This window comes from Schistocerca cancellata, chromosome 2 (genome assembly GCF_023864275.1).
Source record: "Schistocerca cancellata isolate TAMUIC-IGC-003103 chromosome 2, iqSchCanc2.1, whole genome shotgun sequence".
NCBI classification, from domain to species: Eukaryota; Metazoa; Arthropoda; class Insecta; order Orthoptera; family Acrididae; genus Schistocerca; species Schistocerca cancellata.
The window spans coordinates 737,988,639-738,012,933 of record NC_064627.1 but is presented as its reverse complement, the minus strand read 5'-3'; positions in this window follow the sequence as shown (position 1 = coordinate 738,012,933).

Genomic DNA, 24,295 nt, shown 5'->3' with positions numbered 1-24,295 from the left:
TTTAGTTGACTGACTTAAGATATCCGACACCGAGAGAACCAATAAGAATTTTTCCTATTTCAAGTGTGACTGGCTATTATATTTCGATTCCTCTTTTACTCAGGCTAATATAACTTTTGACGTTTGTTGCAGTATCGGAACTGCAAACAATTCATTTAGTGTCTATCGCATAAACAGAGGAGTCTACTTCCTACATCATAGATTGATAAAGATTTCTTTTGTATTTTGTGTCTGTGCATTCGGGAATATTTTTTATATTGATTACTCAAGATCTTTAGAAATTTGCAATTCGTAAAAATCTTCTTTATTTCGTAGAGACAGATGAAATGGACGTAATTGATGTTCATACTTCAACTTTGTCAGCAATGTGTATATGTTCGTGGAAGAGTTAATGAGAAAGAAGAGTTGAAATAATTTCATACGCCCTAATTAAAGCTTACATCACTGAAGCGAAAAATAGTCACAATTTGATAACAAATAATGAATGAGAAAATTAAATTACATGGTACATGGGTTTCATATTCCGTATTTTCGCGGAACTGTTAATGATCACAGATACGTGGAAGGGAATTTACTGAGAATCATTGGCCGTTAGCAGTATTTTTATGTTTTGTTAGGTCCCGTCCATAAATCCGTAGCAAATTGTGGGTGTGATGCTGGCCCTTGTATTTATTACGTGCTCTTTTCTGCTAGTCTCATTTTCAGTTGATGCCGTTCGCGCTGTGAATGAATCGTAATCCTGTGCATCAGGAACTTTTCATTTTATAGTTACACAGTACATTTTGTGGCCTCGAGAATGTCGAATGCAATGAGTAACAATGAGTACTGATGCCTTTGGGTTTATGTACCTGGAACAGTCACAACGAAGTGCCAGTATGGAAATTCGTGGAGTGTGACACAGAGAAGTAAGTGTGTTACTCGATCTGCTGGTTTTCACAAATCGACAGCTTGTTAAGGCACTTACGTACATATAAAGTTCGTTCAGTTTTGACACAATCACTTTTTATGACACAATCGTAACCCGTTTTTGTCCACAGTGGCCATCATCAGATAATCCTACAGACATTATTTATTACTTAGCAGTGCACAAATTCCCTATGACAAAAGCTAACACGTGACCCTCTGAGCATTTGTTACGTTGCACTTCGTAGGAAACCAAGTGTAGGGAGCTTATCGCTTGCTTATAATCCATTAGACCTAGACCTTTCACAGTGAAGCTGGGAACACGAGCTTTCAACACAAATTACGCTGAAGAAGGCACCACTACTGTTTATCCGAGGTTCTCGACGTAAACTTACCTTCTGGAACCTGTAATACTGCTATCAGAATATTGCAAGTAATCTTTCGCTTTTTGGAAAATCTGTGTAGCGCGAGAATCATTCTCATGGAAATAGTGATCATGCCGATGGCGCAAAACTGTGATTAGTTATCGTAGCAGCACTGTACAAACACACCTAGCCTCTTGCATTTCAAAGGGAAACTCTATAAAAAATGTACTTTCCAATTTAATTTGCTGGAGTATGACGTGTAAATAAATGCAAGAGATGACTGATTATTGAAAAACCAGAAGATACAAATACTTTTGCAAGCAATACCGTAGGAGCTAACACAAATGTCGCGATGTCCACTATCAGACAAAGACTTCACCAACGGAGTAGCTGTGGGACTAACAAAATACAATAAACGTTTGGCGAATCAGGGACTTGTTTGATCAGCTCCATTACGAATTAAATCTAGCTTGTAAATAAAATGGAAATCGTAGTAGCAAGTTACAGACATCCGGCAGTTCAGCAGAAATTTTGTGGAACAGAATGGAAATTATCCCTATTAGTCGTCACCACAAGTTCCAGTCTACTATTCACATTGCTGCTCATGCACAGAAACCTAAGGATGTGTTCACAAGTGACTCTCTTTCCTTCTAAATATAATTTAAGGCAGCCAAAATTATTACCATATGTAACATACACAAGCAAAGTACGGCCCATCAAACACCAGAACAGAGTCGAAAATAACAGGACGAAGGAAGCTTTGGTCTCTTGGAACATGCGAGCCATAAGGTCAGTGATCGCCCTTTCAATTTTAATTGGCCGTGTCGTCGCTCGCCTCAGTAATCTTTGTCATGACAAATCAGAGCATTAGAAACGAAAGCGACTACACGCATAATCGACCAACGAGCGCAGATATTAAGGCAAAGATTGCTGGTGAGAAACTAACATGTAAAACATTACACATGTAAGTTGGAAAAATCACGTTTTAACTTAACGTAAGAACATTTTCACATCTACATCTACATTTATACTCCGCAAGCCACCCAACGGTGTGTGGCGGAGGGCACTTTACGTGCCACTGTCATTATCTCCCTTTCCTGTTCCAGTCGCGTATGGTTCGCGGGAAGAACGACTGTCTGAAAGCCTCTGTGCGCGCTCTAATCTCTCTAATTTTACATTCGTGATCTCCTCGGGAGGTATAAGTAGGGGGAAGCAATATATTCGATACCTCATCCAGAAACGCACCCTCTCGAAACCTGGCGAGCAAGCTACACCGCGATGCAGAGCGCCTCTCTTGCAGAGTCTGCCACTTGAGTTTGTTAAACATCTCCGTAACGCTATCACGGTTACCAAATAACCCTGTGACGAAACGCGCCGCTCTTCTTTGGATCTTCTCTATCTCCTCCGTCAACCCGATCTGGTACGGATCCCACACTGATGAGCAATACTCAAGTATAGGTCGAACGAGTGTTTTGTAAGCCACCTCCTTTGTTGATGGACTACATTTTCTAAGGACTCTCCCAATGAATCTCAACCTGGTACCCGCCTTACCAACAATTAATTTTATATGATCATTCCACTTCAAATCGTTCCGCACGCATACTCCCAGATATTTTACAGAAGTAACTGCTACCAGTGTTTGTTCCGCTATCATATAATCATACAATAAAGGATCCTTCTTTCTATGTATTCGCAATACATTACATTTGTCTATGTTAAGGGTCAGTTGCCACTCCCTGCACCAAGTGCCTATCCGCTGCAGATCTTCCTGCATTTCGCTACAATTTTCTAATGCTGCAACTTCTCTGTATACTACAGCATCATCCGCGAAAAGCCGCATGGAACTTCCGACACTATCTACTAGGTCATTTATATATATTGTGAAAAGCAATGGTCCCATAACACTCCCCTGTGGCACGCCAGAGGTTACTTTAACGTCTGTAGATGTCTCTCCATTGAGAACAACATGCTGTGTTCTGTTTGCTAAAAACTCTTCAATCCAGCCACACAGCTGGTCTGATATTCCGTAGGCTCTTACTTTGTTTATCAGACGACAGTGCGGAACTGTATCGAACGCCTTCCGGAAGTCAAGGAAAATGGCATCTACCTGGGAGCCTGTATCTAATATTTTCTGGGTTTCATGAACAAATAATGCGAGTTGGGTTTCACACGATCGCTGTTTCCGGAATCCATGTTGATTCCTACATAGTAGATTCTGAGTTTCCAAAAACGACATGATACTCGAGCAAAAGACATGTTCTAAAATTCTACAACAGATCGACGTCAGAGAGATAGGTCTATAGTTTTGCGCATCTGCTCGACGAACCTTCTTGAAGACTGGGACTACCTGTGCTCTTTTCCAATCATTTGGAACCTTCTGTTCCTCTAGAGACTTGCGGTACACGGCTGTTAGAAGGGGGGCAAGTTCTTTCGCGTACTCTGTGTAGAATCGAATTGGTATCCCGTCAGGATTTTCCGGGAATGTGTCGCTGGGCTGAAACGCATTACGTGTCTTGCCTAATGCCAATTTCTCGAAAAGTCATGCTGTGGGTCAAGAGCATTTGTATAAATACAGAAGATTATTTACAGTTACATGAAGCTGAGGAACGGAAAATCTATGGATCTAGAAATTACTTTTTATGTCACAATATATCAGTACCTGACAATATGAGTCTCAATATTGGACATATGTCAGAAACGTGATTAGATTTCCTTTTATCACTCTACGTGTGAACATTAGCATTACGCAGCTTTACTCTACCTACACAAAATCAAATTCTGCGACTAGTCCAATCTAGACTGCGAACTACCTCGTTATTTTTCGTGGTGACTCGAACTATTATAAAGATCTCAGGCTTTCTGCCGAGTGAGTTCGTCGGAATGGTAAGACATTTTGGTGAGTGTTAGTCCAATCAGGAAATTAGAAATTGCCATTTAGAGCCGCATGTTGCAAAGACAAAAAAAAAACAAAAAACATGTGAATGTGTGAGCATAGGAAAATGAGTACTCAATTTGTGGTGTGATTGGTTTATCGAAATGAAGTGATATGTTTATTACTTTTGACACATCGCTGAGATGATAGGTAAAGCGTTAGAAGCAAGACAGAAACTACGTACTTGAAAACTATTGTCGAAGCCCACATCTAAAAAATACTTACACTCTTTGGCATGGCGTTGAAATGCAGATCTGTAGCCTCAAGTGCGTTACAGGGCTAATATCGAGTATCGGCAAAACCTGAAAAGGACGTGGGAAATTGTGCACTTGTCAGACTGATTGCGGTGTTTACTGGACACCGACCAATTTAGTTTCACACATCGTTTGTCCCCGCAATTAAGTTAGAAATTCGAATAACGGACCAGAATATGCGATTTAGCAACATGTTTTCCATCCATTAAACCGTTCTTCGCTTTCAGTATGCAGTTATTCATCAATTTTTATTAACATTTTAAATTTCTTATTCATAAAATTATTGTTATAAAGTTGTTTAATTAACTGTTTCCTTTATTAAGTCTGCATTGCAACTGTATGTTCAAAGTTTAATATTATATGGATGGAAACATTCGTGATTCTTGGACAAGTTGTATATGTATTTTTTACTATTTCGCTTAGTGGCGTCAACAAGAAATGAGGCCTGGGGAAGGCTTCTAGGCTACTAGTTGAAACATTGCTTCCCAAATAGTACTATAGAGCTCAGGCAAATACTTGGAAGTTGTCTCTTACTGAGCAGCATAAACATGAAACAAACTTAAAGAGACGATCCAAATGCCAGGGAGTGAGCTACTCCCGTCTCGTAGCAACAAGGATGGTGTTCGCTATAGCTCCTGAAGTGCGGTTTTCGGTATTTGAATTCATCTCTGTGCTTTGTCACACTAACACGTGGCTTCTAGGGTCTCAATTACCAGATCACATTGTTTTAAGGGAAGCAATTTCAAGATGTAACTGCAAGGGTAAAACGGCCGAAGGGGAGACTACGAATAAGAAGCTTGCGTTTTTGCCTGTTTGTGATTCAGTGACGGGGAACGTCAGGCGACTACTGAATAAACATAACATCAAATCAGTAATCGGGCTTTCGGCCAAAGTACACTAGCTCATGAAACCTGTGAAACACTATGTAGGCATCAGAATTCCCGGCATTCACAAGATAACGCGTGAATGCGGCTGCATTACGTGGTATAGACCGTGCGCACAATAGAACAAACGTACTGAAAACGAGAGGAGCTTGTTCCAGAAAAATCTGTGGTATCTGAATGTGCTCCAAAATAACTGGCGTAAAATTGCATAAGACGACATTTCTATCATCACATGGACTAACGTTTTATGGAATAGCGTAATAAAAGTAGTGATAGAGGTCCAAATATCTGATAACACCCTCACTACATCATGGATCCCGACCACGGTGAGTTAAAACGGGTGCAGAAGACGCTGGACGAAAGTATTGCTTATAGGGCGGCGGACGGAACGCTACTGACGTCACGAGATCAGCATCCCGGAAAAAATCACATTTTCATTGATTACCTTTATTATATGAACCCCGTCACCTGGTAACTAAAGCGGGCCAAAACAATGCTATAACTGTACAGTATCAGGGTATTTAATCTATTTATTTTTACAGTGATTTGTATCATATATTTATATATTTATCTATTGTTTTTATGCACTACAGTAGCCAGATTTCTGGTCTCCAGTACACGCTAGTAGCATTACATCCTATACTACGTTATCCAGAGAACACATACCAACAACTTTAAGTTCCTGACAAACAAACTATTACAATTATATAATGTTAGCATCCATTGCTGTCGTTATAAACACAGTGGAAACTGACACGCTCGGTGATAACAAAAGCAGTCGGACCAGACCATCTTACAATGGCTCCATGCTGCCGGTCGACATGTAACCAACATAAAATTCACTACAATTCCCATTCTTTTTACACACAATTTCATTGCCTTGCATAATCATCCTGAACTTTCTTAGTTAGATTGTATGCTACTAAACTAGGTGCAGTCCATTTACCATTAGCTATTTCATTATTTTTCTGCCTATTAGTACTTGATTTCTCTCAGAGGTTACAAATGGCTGCTTATTTCAGAGGAATAACATTCACATCTTCTGTATTCGACATAAATGCGAAGGTCAGGGCTGTGATAAGTAAGTATGTATACAACTCCACGTGTTAACTGGAAATATTGTAAATTGTTTTGCTTACGCACGCTAAGGAAAAACTTTCTACGTTGCGTGAGCTGCCTGAGAGGTTTTCCAATGCTTGCGCCATGTGTATAATATGGTCGGCTTATTCTTAACTGCGTATCTACTGACTGACTGACTACCTCAACTAACTCTCTAATTTCATCGATTTCCCCTTCTTAAACCAATGATATGCAACTTCTATCCGAATTATCAAGTGTTGTGGATATAGTAGGAGTGCTGTGATAACGTGATAGGAGAAGAAGCCAGATTCGATGTGGAAGAGATAGGGGATCCAGTATTAGACTACTCATTGGAAAGAGATTTGGATGACTTGAGATCAGGTCGTGCAGAGGGAACAAATAACACTCCTTCGGGTTTTTTAATAATTGGGGGAGTGGTCACCTAACGAATATTCTATTCAAGGTAATGTGTGGGATCTATGTGACTGTCGGCATACCATCACACTTTTGGAAAAGTATCGTCCACACAATTCCGAAGATAGCAAGCGTAGATAAGTGCAAGAGCTATCGCTACTCAGATTGATAGCTCATAGATACAAGGTTTTGACAAGAATAATATACAGGAGAACATAAATGAAAACTGGGGATCTGTGAGGTGACGATCTTTTTGGCTTCTGGTAAGGTAATTCCACCAGGGAGTCAGGTCTGACGTTGCACATCATAATGAAAAGAAGACTAAAGAAAAATCGTGGAACATTCACAGGATTTGTCGACCTGGAAAAAGCGTTTGACAGTTTAAAAACGTTCAAGATGCTCGAACTTGTGAGAGATAAGTAGGGGTAAGCTATTAGTACCGGGAGATGAAGAAGCTTGCACAGGATAGGTTAGCATGGAGAGCTGCATCAAACCAGTCTCAGGACTGAAGACCACAACAACAAGAACAACATATGGAAAGGCGGTTAAAATGCAATATGTATAAGAACCTTGACGTCATCGTTCGACGGAAAACCAATGGGCACCTCAGCCACAGTGTCTACAGGAAACCGACACACACAGATCGGTATCTGCACGCTCTCAGCCACCACCATCCGGCACAAAAACGTGGCGTTCTGATTACCCTCGTCCATCGTGCTAAAGTCGTCTCAGAAGCTGAAAGTCTGCCACTAGAACTGAGCCACCTCCGAAAAGTCTTTCGGGAAAACGGGTACAGCCACGGACTGGTGTCACGGCTATATCTGGTGTGACACGCAAGAAACATACCACCGAAGAAGAAAGCAAGAAACTTGTGTTTTTGCATTTCTGTGGTACAGTGTCGGGAAAGATTAGCCGACTCCTTAAGAGATATAACATTTCATCGGTGTTCAGGCCCGCAGTAAAAATTCCACGACTCATGACGCCTGTGAAGGGCGATCTAGGGCTTAGAACCCCTGGAGTGTACAAGATACCATGTCAGTGTGGCTGTTAGTACGTCGGCCAAACAGCACGCACTGTGGAGCAACGCCGGACTGAACACGAGAGCCGCTTACGCCTACGCTATCCAGAAAAATCAGCCGTGGCAGAACACGCCTTAGAAAATGGACACCATATTCTATTCGACGAATAGAGGACGAAGGGATTTTGGGATAGCGTCATAACAGAACCTTTTTAAATAAAAACCTGTGAAAACACCATCAACAAGGACGGCGGTTTACAGCTCAGCACAGCGTTCCCGCCCATCGCTAGGTTAAAACTGGTGCGACGGGCGCGGGATGAAAACATTACCATATATGGCGAGGAAGTGAGCACTAGTGACGTCACAGCCAGCAGTGCGGCTATTTAACGACGCGGCCACGGCGACACAGCAGTCATTCTTACTTGACAACGACTGAGGAGAGCTCGGTCGAAAGCTCGTGGGATTTTAACCACCTGACGCGGCTGGAAGCCCGAGAAAGTTTTATTAAGAGTCAAGAGGTAACAATAAGGCCGGAAGACCTAGAACGAAGTGCTTGAATTAAAAAAGTATGTAAGACAGGGATACAGTGTTTCACCCTCACTGTTCTATACCTATATCGAAGAAGCAATGACGGAGAAAAAGAAAGTTACAAGAATAGGATTAGAATTCCGAATTCTGAGCGAAAAGATATGAATCATAAGATTAGCTGATTATATTGCTGACCTCAGTGAAAGTGAAGAAGAGTTACAGGTATTATTGAATGAAATGAACAGTCTAATGGATACATCATATGGATCGAGGTTACAACGAAGAACGATAAAAATAACAAGAAGTAACAGAAATGAGAATAGTGAGCAGCTGAACAACAAGATTGGTGATAACGAAATAGACAAAGTTTAGGAATTCCGATATCTTGGAAGCAAAATAACCCGAAACAAAGGAAGGAGGATACAAAAAGTAGGCACGCATAAGCAAGGAAGGCATTCACGGTCAAATGAAGTATCAAACACCGCTCTAAGTTTGGGAAAGAAATTTCTGAGAATGTATGTATGGAGCACAGAATCATGGACTGCGGGAAAACTGGACTGATTGTAACAGAGTGTGTACACGTGCCTCAGCATGAACTCACAGACAGAATCAAACATCAGTTTCAGTGACACGTTTTCCACGTAACGTAGACGACCGAAATATTTCATGAATACTTCAAAATGTGGAATCAAAGTCTGCGATGAAAAATATCAAAATATCAATATGGGTGAGTATTTTGCTCTAAGTTAACACTCGTAATTTGATTTGATCTGTCGATAGAGAAACTATGCCAATTTCAGTGAAACGTTTTAGTATTAAATACCTTTTGGTGAAGGAATTAGTATGATATAGAAGTGACGATAAAACAAAGATTTGCAGATGACAAAAGCTTTGTGTTTGAATAGACGGATACGGTGTTAAGAGTAAGCAAAATTAAAATGAAAGTGATGAGAGCAGACATCCTAAAAACACAGAAAATAATAAAATAAACCAGAGCAACACGCATGAGAAGTAGTGAAATAGTTCTTATTTTTAGGTAGTATGGCCAAAGTAGAGCTTATGGCAGTAATATACTGGTACACGTGAATAAGGTTAGCTTTTGCCAAAGCGCTCTACTCGTGTACAAAGCTGATTTGTAATGAAGGAAATTTTCGAAACACCACATTTGAAGGACGGAAGAGTTTGAAACTGAAATATGAATCGAGGAAGATCCTGAGACGAAGGAACAGAAACGTTTTAAACGTGATGCCATAGAAAATAAACAAAAAAGAAACAAAGATTAGCAAAACGGATATGTGGACCGACTGGTACATTCTCCATTGTACCTTCTCCCACAAGGAAACGGTTAGAAGAATTAGAAAACAAAAATCTATGATGAAAGAAAAAGGCCAGATATTTGCGTCTTTCCATACTATGTATCTTGCAACAGGATTCTTACTTAGTCATCTTGTGTTTCCCACCCAATGCCCATAAAGTCCAGAGTACAGATAAAAATCCATACAGCACTTGACAAAGCGCATATTATGCGGTCTGTGCATTACACAGTCATGAATCCAAGCCATTTACAGAAAACCTTGTAATTACTGTTCAGAACTGTAGATGGGTCTTTTGAAGTATTCTTGAAAAATGATTAATATGAAACTTCACTCGAGAAAGTTTTTGTGTTTCCCTTATAAAATACCAGTGTTTGCCAAGAAGTCGATTTTTCAACGTATACTTTCAACGCAGGAATGTATTCGAAATCACTTACAGTGCACACTGTACAAAATCTTGAGCTTTGACAGTACTAGCTCACACATCTGGAGTCCAAAAGGCATATTTTAAAGAAAAGTTGTGAAGTTGAGACGAGACGACACTGGAATCAGTCTAGCTCTCTGAAACTGTAATAATTGTAACTCCATCGTCGTGAGCCACAACGAACGAACTACGCTCCCATATCGTAAACTTCGAATACTTCTAAATTCAGAACTTTTGCATACAGTAGTGGCAGCGTAAGATGAAAAATAAAACCTCACACTATTAGCTCGCAGTGCTTCAGGTTGGTTATGTCTCATGCCAGTCCAACTTCCAAAAACCTACCGCTAAACTGGCCTGCAGTTTTCATGAGTATCCGCTAGCGGATTATGCAAGCAGCCAATCATTTTTCACGTAGCGACAACAGGTAGTCTAGTCATGCAACATTAAGTTCAAGTAACCTGCCGAAATAGGGTATTTTCAGGTACAAAACAGTATTCTGAAGATTCGTGACCGTGCATACACTATGTGATCAAACGTATCCGGGCACCTGGCTGAAAATGACTTACAAGTCCGTGGCGCCCTCCGTCCGTAATGATGGAATTCAATATGGTGTTGGTCCTCCCTTAGCCTTGATGACAGCTTCCATTCTCGCAGGCATACGTTCAATGTGGTGCTGGCAGGTTTCTTGGGGAATGGCAGCCAATTCTTCACGGAGTGCTCTTCTGAGGAGAGGTATCGATGTCGGTCGATGAGGCCTTGCACTTAGTCAGCGTTCCAAAACATCCCAAATGCGTTCTATAGGATTCAGGTCAAGATTCTGTGCAGACAAGTCTATTACAGGGATGTTATTGTCGTGTAATCACTCCGCAACAGGCCGTGCACTATCAACAGGTGCTCGATCTTGTTGAAAGTTGCAATCGCCATCACCGAATTGCTCTTCAACAGTGGGAAGCAAGAAGGTGCTTAAAATGTCAGTTTAGACCTGTGCTGTGATAGTGACATGCAAAAGAACAAGGAGTGCATGGTCCCTCCATTAAAAACACGACCACACCATAACACCACAGCTTCAAAATTTTACTGTTGGCAGTACACACGCTGGCAGATGACATTCACCGGGCATTCGCCATACCCACAGGATCCCACATTGTGTACCGTGATTCGTCACTCCACACAACGTTTTTCCACTGTCCAACAGTCCAATGTTTACGCTCCTTGCACCAAGCGAGGCGTCGTTTGGCATTTACCGACGTGTTGTGTGGCTTATGAGCACCCGGTCGGCTATGAAATCCATGTTTTCTCACCTCACGCCTAACTTTCATAGTACTTGCAATGGATCCTGATGCAGTTTTGAAATCCTGTGTGATGGTTTCGATAGATGTCTGCCTATTACACATTACGACCCTCTTCAACCGTCGGTGGTCTCTGTCAGTCAACAGACGAGATCGGCCTGTACGCTTTTGTGCTGTGCCTGTCCCTTCACGTTTCCACTTCACTTCCACATCGGAAACAGTGGATCTAGGGATGTTTAGGAATGTGGAAATCTCGCGTACAGGCGTATGACACAAGTGACACCCAATCACCTGACCACGTTCGAAGTCCGTGAGTCCCGCGGAGCGCCCCAGTCTACTCTCTCACGATGTCTAATGACTATTGAGCTCGCTGATATGGAGTACCTGGCAGAAAGTGGCAGCACTATGCACAGGATACGTAAAACGTATGTTTTTGGGGGTGTCCGGATAGTTTTGATCACATAGTTATTTTGCATGTGTTAAGTGCATCTCTTTGTATTGAAGTGTAGTTACTCGATTTCCTCAATGAATGAATATAGCGAACTGAATAATAACTTCTAAAAACTCTCTTTCTTCAAGTATAATTGCGCGAACAGTCACATAATTGATTCAGATTGCTTTCCAACTATGTTACTTGTTTATGTAGCTGTTTTCCTCAATGACTGAACCAGAATGTACAAATTTATCAAAGTTCCACTCTGATATGAACATAAGACTTTTTTCCGAAGCAGAAAGTGGCAACACAATGCACCTAATACGTAAAACGTATATCTTTGGGGGTGTCCGGATAGTTTTGATCACATATTTATTTTTGCATGTGTTAAGTGCATCTCTTTGTATTGAAGTATAGTTGCTCGATTTCCTCAATGAATGAATTCGTATCTTGTATCCTTCAAGCGCTTCCTTCTCGGTATTTCGTTGTTATATTTCCCTTTGGTTTGTACATATTGTGTACTACCGGTCCTTATCTGTTCTTTATACCAGTTTTTCTGATATCTTGTACTATTTTATGTACACGAAAACTTTTTATAGGTCGACAGATTCTACTACTTTTATTAATTTGTACTTACATTCTCAAGCGCACGTCAGTACTGCCCCTTTGGCCTATTACAATTTCTAAGTAGAAACTGATCATCATGTGTCAGACCCTCAATTTTCTTTTCCATTCTTCTGTACACTATTCCTGTCGGTAAGTTTCATGCATGTGATGTTGACTGTTCGATTGTTCCATTATTCTTGCTCTTATCAGCTCTTGCTTTCTCCGAGACTGTGTACATGATGTTTTTTTCCGTCTCTACGAAGCATTCTAGGATAAAATGTCAATAGTTTGGTTACCTCTTCCCTCAGTGATTTCAGTAATTCCGATGGAATGCTAACTACGCTAACTACCTTATCAGATAAAAAGCCTTCCAAAGTTCTTTTAAACCCTGAGGAGCAAGGATCATAACAGCATCCATCTGTGTTCCCCACACATGACGTTTATCCCAGTTGGTCGGCCAAGAGAGTAGTGTTTTCAACATGTTGTGGCTTACACCTGTTGACGTTCTGTCTGGTTATTAGGCATTTTTTGAGTTAAGACACCAGTACATTTCGTCAACTTAAGATATTCGTTTAAAACGAATCCGGTTCTAAAGCAGTAAATGCACATTTAACAACATCAGTGGTGCTTTTTTATTAAAGTTTTCGTTGTTCATCTGTGGATGCACAAAATGATCAAGATTATTACATTTAGTATCCTCATGTGTTTACTCTGTCACTTCATCTTCTACTTGCGACGTCAGCATGCATACTTGAGCTAATTTTCTTGGCACTGGGTTGCTGTCGATTCTGATGCGAATAGTCCTATCACTGAACTGCTCACAATCACTCAGTCTGTACCCTACCTTCGTATTCATGACGAATGTTACTCTCGTTTAATTTTCTCCTGCTGTTGACATTACCCTATATTCGCTTGAGCAGATTCCGTATATTCTTTGCATTTCACTTTACTGACATCCAATATAGCATGTGATTATGGTGATTTCAGTGATTTGGGCCAGAACCAGCAACGCCCTCCTGTTATAGTATTTTGCCCCTGTAGTACAGTCTATGACTGAAATAAAAAAGATCAGGTGTGGGATTAGATTTTGCGGTGAAACGATCCCAAGTATATGATTGGCTGATGACTTTGCTATCCTCAGAGGAAATGAATGGAACCAATAGTCTAATGAGTACACAGTGTGGGTTGAGAGCAAACCGAAACAAGACGAATGTATCGAGGAGCAGCAGAAACGCAGCGTCGAAATTAGGGACCACGAGGTGCACAAAGTGGAAGAACTCTGCCACCTTTAAAGCAAAATGGCGCGTGACGGCCGAAGCTAGGCGGACATGAAAAGCAGACTAGCACAAAGAAAGAGGGAATTCCTGGCCAAAAGAAATCTGATAGTACCGAATTTCGACTTAATTTGAGAATGTGCTTTTGGAGCACATTACTGTATGAAAGCGAGGGTTGTGAGAATACAGGGAAAGACAAAAAGCGAAGCGTTTTAGACGTGGAGATTCCGAAGGATGTTGAAAATTAGGTGGAATTATAAGACAAATAAAGAGGTTTTTCGCAAAATCAACAAGCGGAGGAACGGGTGGAACTCAATGACAAAAAGAAGGGAACGTATGATTAGAGCTAAGATATCACAGTTCCGTATGCCTGGCGGCATAAATGAGAAGACCTCCCCTACCTAGTGGATGAAATAAATACTGTTAGATAGTCGGGATTCATCTTAATATTTCACCCAGACCATGGGAAGCCATGGACTACGACTCAACTACCAGGGAGCCACTGGTCTGAATGGATATAGGTGAAAGGTGGTAGTAATCGCAATACTAATACATGAAAGATTTAGAAAGAAACAATGAAGCATATCCTGAAATCAGTAGAGTAGCTGTCGGAAATGATAGATAAACTCCAGTGGAAGACTCTGCAGGAGAGACGCTCAGTAGCTCGGTACGGGCTTTTGTTGAAGTTTCGAGAACATACCTTCACGGAGGAGTCAAGCAGTATGTTGCTCCCTCCTACGTATATCTCGCGAAGAGATCATGAGTATAAAATCAGAGAGATTAGAGCCCACACGGAGGCATACCGACAATCCTTCTTTCCACGAACAATACGAGACTGGAATAGAAGGGAGAACCGATAGAGGTACTCAATGTACCCTCCGCCACACACTTGCGGAGTATGGATGTAGATGTAGATGTAGATGTAATCTTAATCGAGGGCAGCCTCATTGACATAAAAACATTCGCAGAACGACACACAGAATAGAATTCACCTGTTACTACACAAGATTAACTGAGTATTCTGCGGAGAGAGAATACTGAAGCATGCGAACTAGATTTTGGCAACAAATAGGCGGATGAGGTGACGCGGGATGGGGGGGGGGGGGTGACAGACCTCAGCACCTGGCTGGCGCTGCTGTTTTCCCGTATCATCGCGAAATACTCACGATTGCCGAACTAACGAATGGTTCTGAGCACTATCGGACTTAACTTCTGAGGTCATGAGTCCCCTAGAACTTAGAACTACTTAAACCTAACTAACCTAAGGACATCACACACAACCATGCCCGAGGCAGGATTCGAACCTGCGACCGTAACGGTCGGGTGGTTCCAGACTGTAGCGCCTAGAACCGCTCGGCCACTCCGACCGGCCCGAACTAACGAAACGGCGATCGAATCCGAGTATTGTTACCAGATTATCCTCGAAGTAACGATCCGATAAACTTAACAGCAGCATGGCGGAGCGTACCTATATACGAAGGCAGCTGGTGGACCTTCCAAGAACACACTGCAGGGTGGCCCTGAGCGGCGACGCTCAGGAGTTTTTGTTAGCTGGTCAGCACCTCACACTAGTGCTCCTACGGCTGAAAAAAGTAATTCTCCTGCCAACTTGCTGGGTGTTCAAGTGGTTAGCTGTCGCCTGCTGGGCCACAGAACTGCCCGTTTCCTTTTTGCCGCAGAGGTTTCGTAACATGACGCAGCTCCGGACGTTAGAACAACGGGCTCCTGTATTCGTGAGCGGTTCAAGACCAAGGAGGCGCGCCGTTTAAACTTGAATCATTTTAATGACTGCCGGAATACTGAACAATGTAGTAATTCTTGTCAAATGACAGCAACCGTAATCTGTTTACAGATGTTGGTTCCTCTGCTTGTAGGAAATTATTATTATAAGGTTCCCCTCCTTTCTATAATTACTTATATACTTTAATACACGGTTGAATTTTTAGATAGAGCGAAATAAAATTGATATGCAAATTATGAAGAGAGCAGCGGTTGGCTCCACATCAGGTCCCGAATCTGTCATCTGATTTCGTATTCATTAATTACTTCTCAGTTTGTCATTTGTTTCCGACCTGGCGCGGTTGCCCATGCTCACGTCACGGCGTGAGGCGTTGTTGGGACGGTTCGTAATACGATGTGTTACAGCGTGCCCACGATTCAGTGTTGGTCGCACAGTCAGCTGTAGCGACAGTTGTTGTGTGTCGCGACAGACACACATTTTGTCTTGTCGGGGTATACCATTCATTGAGCAGGTATATGTTTTCGTTTCTTTAACGAAATAGTTTTTTTTTTCTTTATTGATTTTCAATTCCCCCCGAAGGGGGCGGGCCGGCAGCAGCTTATTACGCTGCTCTACAGCCTACAGACTTGTTTTTAAATAAAGAAAGAAGAAAGGAACAAGGAAAAACAGGCGATAAAATAGCGATTTAAAGTGAAAAATGACGTAAAATTGCGGAAAGTTAAAACAGAAAGCAAAGGGGGTTGGCAATGTAGATAAAAGACACAGGAATCAGACAAGTAACACAGTAGACACACAATTAAAAAACATGGCGACAGTCTGGTTTCTGTTCGCAAGTAATAAAAAGCACACCCAGCGACAGTATGATGGCTATTCGCTACACGTCTGAAAAGACACAACACGGAGCACGCACTGGAAAAACACACTGTAAAACACTCCACGAAAGGCGGCACAAAGATGGCACTCCCGACTCAAGGCAGATGGGGGGGGGGGGGACCTGGAGTAGGGGAAAAACAAGGCGGGAGGAGAGGAAAAAACGAAAAGGGGGGGAAACCAAGGAGGGAGAGGACTAATAAAGGGGGAGAAGGGCAGACGCGAGAGGGAATGAGAGGAGGCAGAGGAGGGAAAAGTAAAAGGACGCGAAGGAGAGAACTGGGTAAAGAGAGGGGAGGTGGGGAAGAAAGAAGATGGAAGGGGGGGGAGAGGGAGCCCGGGAAAAGGACAGAGGAAAGGAGGGAGAGTGAGGATCAGAGTTGATAGGAGGGATAAATGGAGGGAGAGAGGGCATCATCCGGGAGGGGGAGTTGATGGAAGCCACCTTGGGAAAGGAGATGTAGGGTGTAGAGATGGAGGGTAGGGGGCACACAACGGTGAAGACGTGGCAGGGGGCGGGGATGGGAGAGGAGAGGAGCAACCAGGGGGTGAGGGGGTAACGAAATAGAAATGTAGAATCATTTGATTTAATCCAGAAAGATAACAATGTCCGGCGTCGAGATTTCTAAAATTGTATTCCCTACTTGAAGCACATTTCGGGGAACGCTGGACAGCAGAGTCATTGAATTTAATCTAGGAACGTAATACAGGCGTGAGATTTCCAAAACATTATTCCCTCCTTGAAAGACATTCCGAGGAAAGGATGTGGGATTTAACTGAGGATCCACGTTATGAGAAGACAGAAAAAGAGCACACACTCGTACAATAGATGGAGTGGCCTTATTGGTGTGTCCGCGGTGGACGTGCCCCGCTGAGGAGCGGGTCCTCCGCGGCGCGCCGCCACTATCGACCCGGCCTGGTCGGCAGTCTTTTGTTGTCATCCGAGCAGCCAGCGGTGCGGTTATCTGGAGCCGCGTCTACCGACTGCCGCCGCCGCCGCCGCCGCCGCCGCCTTATCGCGAGACGTCGCCGTCCGTCGCCGCCACTGCCGCCACCACCGCCGCAGTTACCATCAAGGCGTCTCCAGACAAATAGCCCGATGTCCCACTTCGATGCAGACGCGGCTCATTCGTGGAAGCGTCTCCTGCAATTTTGTTGCCGTGGTACGTTACAAAGGATATAACAGTAACGCAGGACGGATCGGTTCCTCATCATCAGTGTTCATAAGATCGATTTATGTATCTAGAGAAGACTAGCACGACAAGGCTCTCTTACAAGGTTAGTCATAAAGTTTTAACAACTGAAAAATAGTTACGTAACATATTTGTTATTTTGCAGAGACATGTATGTAGTCCTGGTAAACACTGAAATCTCAGCGGCAGACTACTATCCGCGCACGATGGTACTGCAGGTGCCTTCTTCGTTCGTTCTTGGAAACACGAAATAACATTAAAGTAAAGAAATACAATAGTGACTAACGAAAACGCATCTCACTGTGAATGGTTTCAAGACAGTTGCTCATATGATAATAATTGTTTCAGTCTGTCCTCGAGCAATATCACGATAAAAACTCGCGTTAAGTCGACCCAAACACACTCACTCCCAAATGCAACACTACTGTAGGCGACTAATGATAGCGTTGCTACAGCAGCTAAAACAAAACAACGCAGACCACTTGGGAAGTGAACTACTTGCAGTAAATCGTTTTCAGTGGTGCGGTTTCAATCGAGATGACTTCTCTAGCGCCATGGGTTGGCCGGACAGCTGAAACGTTTCCACTGCTGACGAAAAGGAATCACCGTATCATCGTCCTGTTAATTCCACGTTCCCCCCCCCCCCCACCATACAAATTCAGATTTTCACATATTTCCTTAAATAGATCCAACCAAATGACAGGACGGTTCTTTTGAACAGGGCAAGGCCAATTTCGATCTCATTTTTTTCATAGTCGGAGCCTGCGCTCCGCCTCTGATAACTGAAGTGTCGATGGGACGTTAAACTCTAATCTTCCTTCCTTCATCCGTATTATCAACGGACTGCGCCATTCTGTTTTGGCTCGTCTTGCGGCATGACACGGTAACCTGACGTGCGTCATGCGTCTGGAAAAGCTGTGTAGATAACACATTCGCAGAATGTCGCAATAAGCAGATTTTTCACTGGTCGAGCGACATGAGGTGCTGCCCTACCTTGCATGAAAACAGTGGTTTCCATACAGTAGCGCTCTTCTAAATCCGGGATTTTATATCCAAACTGTTTATTGTACATGTTTCACTTCCATACATAGCTACATTCCAAATACCTTCTGTGGCGTATATAATAATTATGTTTCATAACTGTGTGTTATTTATGGTTGGTCAAAGGTGAAATTTGTCAGAAAAATACGTAAAGACTTATTACAGGCTAAGTGAACATTTTAGAGACTTTTATATGTTAAGCAACAAAGAGTTTGTGCAGCAGCAGTCACCACTTGGACAGATCGGCGACTGAGCAGATGGGCAATGCTTCCAAGGAGCAGTTCGCACATCTGCGGTCAATGGTCCAGGAACTGGCATCATACTGAACTCACATGCGTGACGGACCAAGCAATGTGGAGGAGGACGACAGGGCAATGCTTAGAGGTAAAACAAGGAAAACCAGTCCGCAGCTCGTGGTCGTGCGGGAGCATTTTCGCTTACCGCGCCCGGGTTCCCGGGTTCGATTCCCGGCGGGGTCAGGGATTTTCTCTGCCTCGTGATGACTGGGTGTTGTGTTATGTCCTTAGGTTAGTTAGGTTTAAGTAGGTCCAAGTTCTAGGGGACTGATGACCATAGATGTTAAGTCCCATGGCGATCAGAGCCATTTGAACCATTTGAACCAAGGAAAGCCAGCACTTGTGTCGCCAATGGCAGGTTTCAGCCCAATGTGAGAAGCATAGAACAACGACCGAAGAGTCAGTTGCCGCCTTAGCAACGTCGCGACTTTGGGGAAAATCCTGAATAAATGCCTCTGACTAACGAGCACGAGTTGGTCCTCTGAGGGAAGCAAGAGGAGACGGAGAAAACTCGCTTGGACTGATGGACCAATGGTTATATCAGCGGACGTCACACTTCGCTGCGACGACTTAGCCGCTACGCTGCTCGACAGAAGATGTTACCGCGCCAGTAGGTCAACGCAGAAGATGCCATTCCACATGTTACTAGAAAGAAAATCGTGTGTTTCTTACCCAAGTGGCTGGTGAGGACGAAGGGACTGCGGCCTCACCAAATGGGTCACATGTGAACCTAGAAGTTGATGAACTCCGCTAGAAGACTCCGAACCTGAGGGTCGCTGGTTCTATTCCAGGACGGAGCACTCAGCACTACGCCGTAACCACTTGTTAATAACGCAACGAGCGACTTCACAAGGAAAAGACCGTGTCGCCGCTGCAGTGGATCACGGGTACGGTACTGAAAGGAAGAACACGCCGTCTGGCGCTCCGCTGCAACACGAGCCGTCACAGGAATCTGTACGCTTTCCCTCCCACCATCTCTGACAAACAATGGCTTTTGATTCCATCTGTCACTGCTGCTCAATATCTAGTTTCACGAAACCCAGACTCGCTACACTTCAGAAACACTTCCTGCTACTTAAATCTCCACTACTGGCCATTAAAATTGCTACACCAAGAAGAAATGCAGATGATAGACGGGTATTCATTGGAAAAATATATTATACTAGAACTGACATGTGATTACATTTTCACGCAATTTGGGTGCATAGATCCTGAGAAATCAGTACCCAGAACGACCTCCTCTGGCTGTAATAACGGCCTTGATACGCCTGGGCATTGAGTCAAACAGAGCTTGGATGGCGTGTACAGGGTACACCTGCCCATGCAGCTTCACCACGATACCACAGTTCATCAAGAGTAGTGACTGGCGTATTGTGACGAGCCAGTTGCTCGGCCACCACTGACCAGACGTTTCCAATTGGTGAGAGCTCTGGAGAAAGTGCTGGCCACGGCAGCAGTCGAACATTTTCTGTATCCAGAAAGGCCCGTACAGGACCTGCTACCCGCGGTCGTTCATTATCCTGCTGAAATGTAGGGTTCCGCAGGGATCGAATGAAGGTAGAGTCACGGGTCGTAACACATCTGAAATGTAACGTCCACTGTTCAAATTGCCGTCAATGCGGACAAGAGGTGACCGAAACGTGTAACCAATGGCACCCCATACCGTCACGCTGGGTGGTACGCCAGTATGGCGATGACGAATAAAGGCTTCCAATGTGCGTTCACCGCGATGTCGCCAAACACGGATACGACCATCATGATGCTGTAAACAGAACCAGGATTCATCCGAAAAAATGACGTTCTGCTATTCGTGCACCTAGGTTCGTCGTTGAGTACACCATCGCAGGTGCTCCTGTCTGTGATGCAGCGTCAAGGGTAACCGCAGCCATGGTGTTCGAGCTTATAGTCCATGCTGCTGTAAACGTCGTCGAACTGCTCGTGCAGATGGTTGTTGTCTTGCAAACGTCCCCATCTGTTGACTCAGGGATCGAGACGTGGCTGCACGATCCGTTACAACCATGTGGATAAGATGCCTGTCATCTCGACTGTTAGTGATACGAGGCCGTTGGGATCCAGCGCGGCGTTCCGTATTACTCTCCTGAACCCACCGATTCCACATTCTACTAATAGTCATTGGATCTCGACCAACACGAGCAACAATGCCGCGATACGATAAACCGAAATCGCGATAGGCTACAATCCGACCTTTATCAAAGTAAGAAACGTGATGGTACGCATCTCTCCTCCTTACACGATGCATCACAACAACGTTTCACCAGGCAACGCCTGTCAACTGCGATTTGTTCAAAAATGGTTCAAGTGGCTCTGAGCACTGTGGGACTTAACTTCTGAGGTCATCAGTCCCCTAGAACTTAGAACTACTTATACCTAACTAACCTAAGGACATCACACACATATATGCCCGAGGCAGGATTCGAACCTGCGACCGTAGCGGTCACGTGGTTCCGGACTGTAGCGCCTAGAACCACTCGGTCATAACGGCCGGCAACTGCGATTTGTGTATGAGAAATAGATTGGAAACTTTCCTCATCCCAGTACGTTGTAGTTGTCGCCACCGGCGCCAACCTTGTGAGAATGCTCTGAAAAACTAACCAATTGCATATCACAGCATCATCGTCCTTTCGGTTAAATTTCGCGTCTGTAGCACGTCATCTTCGTGGTGTAGCAATTTTAATGGCCAGTAGTGTATATTCGATGTTAACAAATATCTCATCTTCAGAAACACATTTCTTGCCTTTGTCAGTCTACATTTTATATCCTCCCTACTTCATCCATCATTAGTTATTTTGCCGCCCAAATAGCAAAAATCGTGTACTATTTTCAAGTGTCTCGTTTCGCAATCTGATTCCCTGAGTATCACTTGATTTAACTCGGCTACTTGGCATTATCCTTACTTTTGCTTTTGTTGATGTTCATCTTATATCCTCCTTTGAAGACGGTGTCCATTCCATTCAACTGCTTCCAAGTTCTTGTATTGTCTCTGACAGAAATACAGTGCCATCAACAAGTATCAAGCTTTTATTTCTTCTCCCTGAACTTCAATGCCTACTCCAAATTTTTCTTTGGTTTCCTTTACTGCTTGTTCAGTGTACATATTGTATAACATCGGGGATAGGCTACAACACTGTCTCACTCCCTTTTCAACCACTGCTCCCTTTCATGCCCCCTGACTCCTATAACTGCCGTCTGGTTTCTGTACAACTTGTAAATAGCCTTTCGCTCCCTGTATTTTTCCCCTGCTACCTTCAGATTTCAATGGTAGTATTCCAGTCAACATTGTCAAAAACTTTCTCGAAGTCTACAAATGCTGTAAACGTAGGTTTGCCTTTCCTTACACTATATTCTAAAATAAGTCGTAGGGTCGTTATTGCCTCGCGTATTCCTACATTTATCTGAAATCCATACTGAGTTTCACCGAAGTCTGCTTCTACCAGTTTTTTCGTGCTTCTGTAAATAATTCATGTTAATATTTTCCAACTATGACCTATTAAACTGATAGTTTGATAGTTTTCACATCTGTCTGCAACTGCTTTCTTTGGAATTAGAATTACTACATTTTTCTTGAAGTCTGGTGGTATTTCCTCTGTCTCATACATCGTGCACGCCAGATGGAAAAATTTTGTCATGGCTTCCGTTCCCACAGTTGCAGTAGCTCTGACGAAATATCATCTACTTCTGGAGCCTTATTTCGACTTAGATCTTTCAGTGCTTCGTCAAATATTTTTTTGCAGTATCGTATCTCCCATCTCATCTTCATATAGATACACTTCCTTTTCTATAATATTGCTTTCATCTCCCTTGCTTAGACTATGTGGTTTTTCCCCTTGCAGCTTTCCGTTCTTTGCTTTGGACTGATTTTGACATCTGAGCTTTTGATGTTCATACGACTGCTTCTCTTTTTCCCCAAAGGCCTCATACAGTTTTAATATCTCCCAATAAAATGACGGTGAGTAAGTCGAAAGAGATGTAGAAAGCAACGAAAGAAAAGTTTGTTAAGAAAATAAGTATTTCCGAGTTGTGAGGCGATGTTTAGATAAAAAATTACAGGAAATACAGCAGCGTCGCAGACCAACAAGAAAAGCAAGCAGCTGATGAAGAAGGGAGCACATTAAATGTGTACTGTGGAAAAGGTTGAAAGTTAGTTCATCAAAGAAAAGCAGAGTCGAAGAGGCGAAGTATTGACTGAAACAGAATAAACACTCGGTCGTAAGATTGCTGACGTACGAAATACGAAAAATTCGGCCAAAATTTCTGAGTTTAAATAAATATGACGGAAGAAGGACAGTGGTACGATGACATTTTTAGAATGTGCGGTACGCATAAACTCTTACGAAGACCCGTACCGAGGGGATGATTTACCACTGACGGAGATAACAAGGCTTCCCTCCTCCATACCCCCCCCCCCCCCCCGCCCCCGAACCCCCTCCAGCTACAAAGAAAAACAAATCGGGCGAATTTCGCTGTTTCTACAGTTTTTTTCCTTCTGGATTTGTCAAATTTTAAATGTTATACGTGAGTTCAATAAAAATTAAGCATTACTGACAAATATTACTCCATAGGTTATAGTATTTTACATGCACTATATGCAGTCTCTGTAAAGCCTATACAGGGTGTCACCTACCATTACCGCTGTATATATTTCTTAAACCACATCAAATACTGACGAATCGATTCCACAGTCCGAACGTGAGGAGAGGGGCTAGTGTAATTGGTTAATACAAACCATAAAAAAATGCACGGAAGTATGTTTTTTAACACAAACCTACGTTTTTTTAAATGGAACCCCGTTAGTTTTGTTAGCACATCTGAACATATAAACAAATACGTAATCAGTGCCGTTTGTTGCAGTGTAAAATGTTAATTACATCCGGAGATATTGTAACCTAAAGTTGACGCTTGAGTACCACTCCTCCGCTGTTCGATAGTGTGTATCGGAGAGCACCGAATTACGTAGGGATCCAAAGGGAACGGTGATGGACCTTAGGTACAGAAGAGATTGGAACAGCACATTACGTCCACATGCTAACACCTTTTTATTGGTCTTTTTCACTGACGCACATGTACATTACTATGAGCAGTGAGGTACACGTACACACGTGGTTTCCGTTTTCAATTACGGAGTGGAATAGAGTGTGTCCCGACATGTCAGGCCAATAGATGTTCAATGTGGTGGCCATCATTTGCTGCACACAATTGCAATCTCTGGCGAAATGAATGTCGTACACGCCGCAGTACATCTGGTGTAATGTCGCCGCAGGCTGTCACAATACGTTGTTTCATATCCTCTGGGGTTGTAGGCACATCACGGTACACATTCTCCTTTAACGTACCCCACAGAAAGAAGTCCAGAGGTGTAAGATCAGGAGAACGGGCTGGCCAATTTATGCATCCTCCACGTCCTATGAAACGCCCGTCG